This window comes from Elaeis guineensis, chromosome 9 (genome assembly GCF_000442705.2).
Source record: "Elaeis guineensis isolate ETL-2024a chromosome 9, EG11, whole genome shotgun sequence".
NCBI classification, from domain to species: Eukaryota; Viridiplantae; Streptophyta; class Magnoliopsida; order Arecales; family Arecaceae; genus Elaeis; species Elaeis guineensis.
In genome coordinates, this window is record NC_026001.2 from 86,580,350 (window position 1) to 86,586,554 (window position 6,205).

Genomic DNA, 6,205 nt, shown 5'->3' on the forward strand with positions numbered 1-6,205 from the left:
TTCCAAAATGATATTTTCGTTCCATTGCCTAGCCTGAATCTGATGCTCTGAAAAAACCATGATTGCAACTTCATCACGTCTTGCCATGCTTGCGATGCATGTTCGGCAATGTTCTCACTATTGGGGGGGTTTAGTTTGTAGTATAAATCATATACGATCTTCCTCCATAGCCTTTGCTTCTCTGTAAGATATCGCCACCATCATTTTAGCAGTAGGCATTTGTTCATCATGCTGAGGTTGATAACCCCCAATCCTCCCTGCATACCTTTTTCCATCGGATTAAACTGTTTCCCCCATGATATGTATTGTTACCTTGCCATAGAAATTTTCTTCTTAACATATCATTTTTTTTCACTATTTGTGCTGGGAACATTCTTGCTGACATCCAGTAAGTTGGCATAGCTCCCAAAACTGCATTGACTAGAATTAATCTCCCGCCCATACTCAGCATTTTCCTCTTCCAAGAATTTAATCTCCTCTCAATTTTTTCAATTAAAAAAATTCCAATCCGATATGCGAGGCTTTTTGTAGTGCAAAGGAAGGCTGAGGTATCTTATTGGAAAGGTTGTCTGCTTACATTCCATGACTCTTGCATATTATTTCTCTTCCTCCTTACTGATCCTTATTCCTACCATTGAAGTTTTATCATAGTTTATTCTTAACCCTGTTATCATCTCAAAACAGTATAGCAAGAATTTGAGGTTCCTCACATATTCCCATTGTGCCCCACAAAAAATCAAAGTGTCATCGGCATACTGTAAACATGGTATTCTTTCGACCATTGTCTCCTCTCCAATGCCTTTAATGATGTTTTTTGATCCTGCAAGGTTCATCATTCTAGGCAAGATGTCTACCGATAGGATAAATAGCATTGGAAATAAAGGATCCCCTTGTTTCAAACCTTTATGAGTTATGAACCATGTTGATATCTCGCCATTTATGTTAACTGCCAGTTTGCTGCTTTGAATGATTTGTTTGATCCAGTAACACCACCTTGAGCTGGAGCCCCTGGCCATGAGCATGGAAAGGAGAAAGGCCCATCTAATGTTATCAAAAGCTTTCTCGTAGTCTAGCTTGTACAGTAGACCCCTGTCTCTATTCTTTTTGCATGTTGACATAATTTCTGCTGCACATAGGTAGCTATCACATATCTGTCTTCCTTTGATGAAGACTGATTATGTTTTAGATATTAAATCATCCAGTCATCTAGAGAGTCTTATACTAAGCACCTTGGAGAATATCTTCATCAGGCCATGTTCTAAACATATTGGCCTATAATCCTTTACTGATTTACTTTCCTGCTTTTTTGGTATCATGCAAATATAAGTATACTTTATTCTTAAGAGATCAGCTGTTTGTTTATATATTCCATCAAAAAATCGGCACAAATCATGCTTCAAAACTTCTCAATATTTCAGATAAAACGACATTGGGAATCCATCTGGCCCGGGGCCTTGTCCTTTGCAAGGTCATAAATGGCGTTTTTAATTTCCTCCACTGTAAACTGTGCATCTATTCCTTGTCAATCAGTTATTTGTTGGGGGTATAGCATATTCCAGTCCGCCTCCAAACCAGCTCCTTTCTCTCCTGTGAAAAATTCCGAATAATAATATCTTAATACCAATTCCGTTATTTGGTCCTGATTTTGTGCTACCTCCCCGTGCCATTCTAATGAATAAATAGAATTTTTCCTTCTTCTGGCACTAGCACAGTGATGGAAGAATTTATTATTCCTGTTACCGCACTTCAACCACTGAATTCTCGTCCTGCTATAGAGTGTGATGCAGTGATTCCTTCAGCTGTTGGCTTCCACATCGTTGCAATGCCACCTGCTGATCCCTGCGCATCGACACATGTCCAAGAATCAAATGCTTTTCCTTCGGTGGATCTGATTAGTTTTGAATTCAGCTGTTTTAATTTAGATTCCTGTAGGCAAATAATGTTTCCTTTAGAGGATTTAATTCAGGGATGAGGATTTAATTCTTCTTTTCCTCGGTTTGCCCAAATCCCTTACATTCCATGATACTATTGGCATAATGTCACAGAGAGCCGCATCCACCACCTATCCTCATCCCTGCTCTAAGTTGTTTGCATATTTTGCTCTGTTGTACTTGCTCTGCGCATCGCACAACTTTGTCGATTATAACAGCAGCTTTGTGTTCTTTCCGAATTCTTATACGAGAGATAACGCATGGAGGGGTATAATGTCGGGCGCTCTGATAGGATCCGTATCCACCAAATAAAATTTCAGAACATTAAGTCTGATATATTTCATATTCATAAAGACTGCAACATCAGATTTCCACAACGAGATCATACAAAGATGTTTTAGCATTAGTACCCCTGTTCTCGCCAACTCTGACGGTACACCCTTGCATGGCTAACAAAAACATCAACCTACTACTCAAAAGGAAAATTCTTCTTTCCCCCCACGGCTTCCTCAAAATCAGGGGGGATCTTTGTGCTTTTGTTACTGGCCCTTTTATATTTCTGACAGGGTGCACCTGCTGAGCTCCAACCCTTTTGAGTTTATGAGTGACGACCTCCTCTTTGCCGTCGAATTTAATCCCACAAAGAGAACCCAGTTGTTTTACCTCCATTGTTGGGAGGGAGTTTAAGGCAAAGGAACTAGTCTTGTTTCTTCATCACATCCTCATTCAAACCCAACTTCCTAATTCTTTTTTTTTTGCACGTATTCTGGCGCTTCGTTTACATTCCATCTTCCCTGTGCACGAATTATTTGCATTCTCCACACCCTGACTTCCACTACGTACTGCGGTGATGACCCGGGATTAGCTGATCATCAGTTGATTTTGTCCGTGGAGGTGCGAGGCAGTCAGAATTTTCCCTGCTTTTACTCTCTGTTCTGTTTTCGATCTCTTGCATCTCTGGGAGAGCCGCGCCCGATCCGAAAATTATGGCAATTTTTCGGTCAGAAAGAGTCGTACCTCTTGCTTCCTCAAGCTCTTCGCCGTACGTCCACGGCAGCATAGCTAGAGAGAGAGAGAAAGAAAGGAGGGGTTGGGGGGCTAATGGAGCTGCTGACCGGTTATATTTAAATATATATGTGTATATATACTGTGTTACATGTGCTGTACAAAATGTGGAGATGGACGACTCCAGCGCAGAGACTTATATATGTGTGCGTGCATGAATGATTATAGCATCAATGAACACATACAAATGCATAATGTGGAGATGGGCAACCCTGTGGTGGAGCCTTACAAGTGCATGTCTGTGCATGATTATAGCATGTCTTTTTTCTCATCAATTGGTTAATCTGTATATCCATGGCATGTAAGGTTTTTAGGATTTATACATATATATAATTCACTAGTCCTATTATACTAGCTTAGATTGTTAGATAATTTTAAAATAATATAAGTTTTAGTATTTTGTTGTAAATCTCAACCAACCAATCATTGTGATAGTTGGTTGGCGGGTGCCTTTCCAATATTTTTTTTTAATTTTTAAATAAATTTATTTATAATTTTTAAAATTTAAATTACTATGATATTTTTTTGTGAAAAGAAGCATGATTACCATATTTGAGAAGGGAAGGTTTTGTTGGGATTTTTGCCACGGAAAGGCACTCTTTTTTTGAAGAAAATACGTATTCCTACATTTCATCATGAAAGGAAGCGATTATCGTAAAGGATACAGATTTCTCTATAAATAGCTGATCAATCGCCCATATCACAACACAACAACAATCCCAATTTTGTTGGATCAATGTGATTCTTTAGCCATTAGTGAAGGCACATTGGTTTGATCCGTCAGCGTAAAACATGATCAAACATTGGGCTTCGTTGTATCTTAAAGGCCTATCACATATTCTACATACAGATTGGTGAAGGCGAATAAAACCTTAAGAAAAGTAGCAATGCTGCATGCCTTGAAGTCGTCGTTCTTTTCCCTTTGTTCCAACAATCTTAAGGCTTTATTTCATTCTATAACAAAAAATGTTCCCAACACTTTGAGAGATGGCTGCAAATTTTGTTAAATTAGAGTGTTTTGATGGAGAAATTTTTTTTAGATAGCAAAAGAAGATACACTTCCTCCTTACAACTCTCAAAGTTGTCTATGTCCTCTGCACAACAAGATAAAAAGAGAATGAAGATAAAACCATGGCAGAAGCCTATGCCCGACAAAAGTGGAATAATGATGACTACATATGTAAAGGACATATTCTGAATGGGATGTCAGATGCACTTTTCGATACATATCAGAATGTGGCTACTACAAAAGAGTTATGGGAGAAATTTGAAGGAAGATACATATCAGAGGATGCAATCGGTAAAAAGTTTCTTGTTAGAAGATTTAATAATTATAAGATGGTTTATGATATATTTGTTATAGAACAATTGTATGAGATAGAACGTATTCTTAATAGTTATAAGTTGTATAACGTATATATGGATGAAATTATAATTGTATCCTCTATTATTGATAAATTTCTTCCATCATGAAAAGATTTTAAAAAAAATATGAAGCATAAATAAAAAAAATATCTCTTTTGAAGATTTGGCTAACTGTCTCTATATTAAGGGGAACGTCACAAACAACATGTAAATAAAGAGCAAAATACTCATATTATCAAAGTCTATATAGCGGAGAAAAATTATTTTAGCAAACCTACAGAGAACAGAGCCTATCAATCTATCATTATTCATAGGGATAAAAAGAAGGAAGATGTATATTTTTATTATAAAAAATCTGAATACCACGAAGCAAAATACTATCTTCTTAAAAAAAAAAAAAAAGTACACTCGTAGCAAAAGAAAACTTTATTGTAGTTAGAGGTAGATACAAGGGGAGATCAGGGGGTGCCAAGGCCGCCCCAGCCCCACAAGATTGTAAAATTTTTACTAATGCATATGCAGTTTAGTGTATGGCCCCATAAAGGAATTAAAAAATTCTTATATGGCCCCATAGTCATTTGTAAAGTTACCATGTGACCCTTAAAAGTAATTTGGTTCTATGAAATTACCATATGGCCCCCACATAAATTATAAAAAAAGTAAAGAAGCTTCTGTGAGAAGCCACTTTGTCTTCCCCTCCGTATACACCATACAGAGCCTTGCTTTTTGGCTTTTCGGCTTTTCCTGGTGGTGGTACCAGACTGCAACTCTTTCTTTCTTCCATTGGGGCATCGACTTCACTTCCATTAGAATTTATTGGGAGCGTCGACTTCATTGGAGTGTCTACTTGGGGTAAATAATTTTAAAATTATTTTTTTATTATATGTTGATCCTCAATATTTTTTAGGTGCTTTATTTTTCTCACTTTTACTGGTTTTAGTTTGGCTGCTGTTACAATAGCTAGTGTGGTATTTTTTTAATTTTCCTTCTTTGTTGTCATTGATGTTTTTAGGATACATCATGCATATTTATTTATTTAAATATTTTTGATAAATGCATTTTTTTAGGTGGAAAGATGTTTAAGAATAAAACTATTGACTCATTTTTCAAGAGAAGAGAGGGAAACATTGATGAAATACAAACTAATCTGCCCATTTCAATTTCAAAAACTAATGTTGAAAATATTGTTGAGCAACCCACAATGCCTACCATGGAGCAACCTATTGAGCCACCTCCTTCCAAAGCTATGAGAACTAAACAAGGAAAAACTAGTATTGCTACTTTAATACGTAATCCTAGAAAACATCCACCAATTTGGGATTATCCTATAAATCAATAAGATGAAATTCATAGGGCATATATAAATATTAAACCGTATCAATTTATTATGGATATGTATCCACTTTCTGGTCAAGAAGATCATCCCCATCGATTTCAAGCTCATTGATTTCAAAGTTTTTCTTGATTAGAATATTCACCTGAAAAAAGATGCTACCTTTTGTCTTCCATGCTCTTTGTTTGCAAAAAAATCAAGCCAAAAGTTAGGATCAGAAACATTCACTTCAAAAGGATTCAAAAATTGGAAAAAAGTCAACAATGGAAAAGAACATGCATTTTTATCTCATGTGGGAAAAAAATCCCAATTTTGCTCATAATATTGCTGTTAGATGTTATGAAGACTTGAAGAATCAATCATATCATATTGAAAGTGTGATATAGAAACAAACTGCATAACAAATTTTGAGTAATCGGTTACATCTCAAAGCCTCTATGGACGTTGTTAGATGGTTAACATTTCAAGCTTGTACTTTTAGAGGACATGATGAAAGCTTGGAATCCAAAAA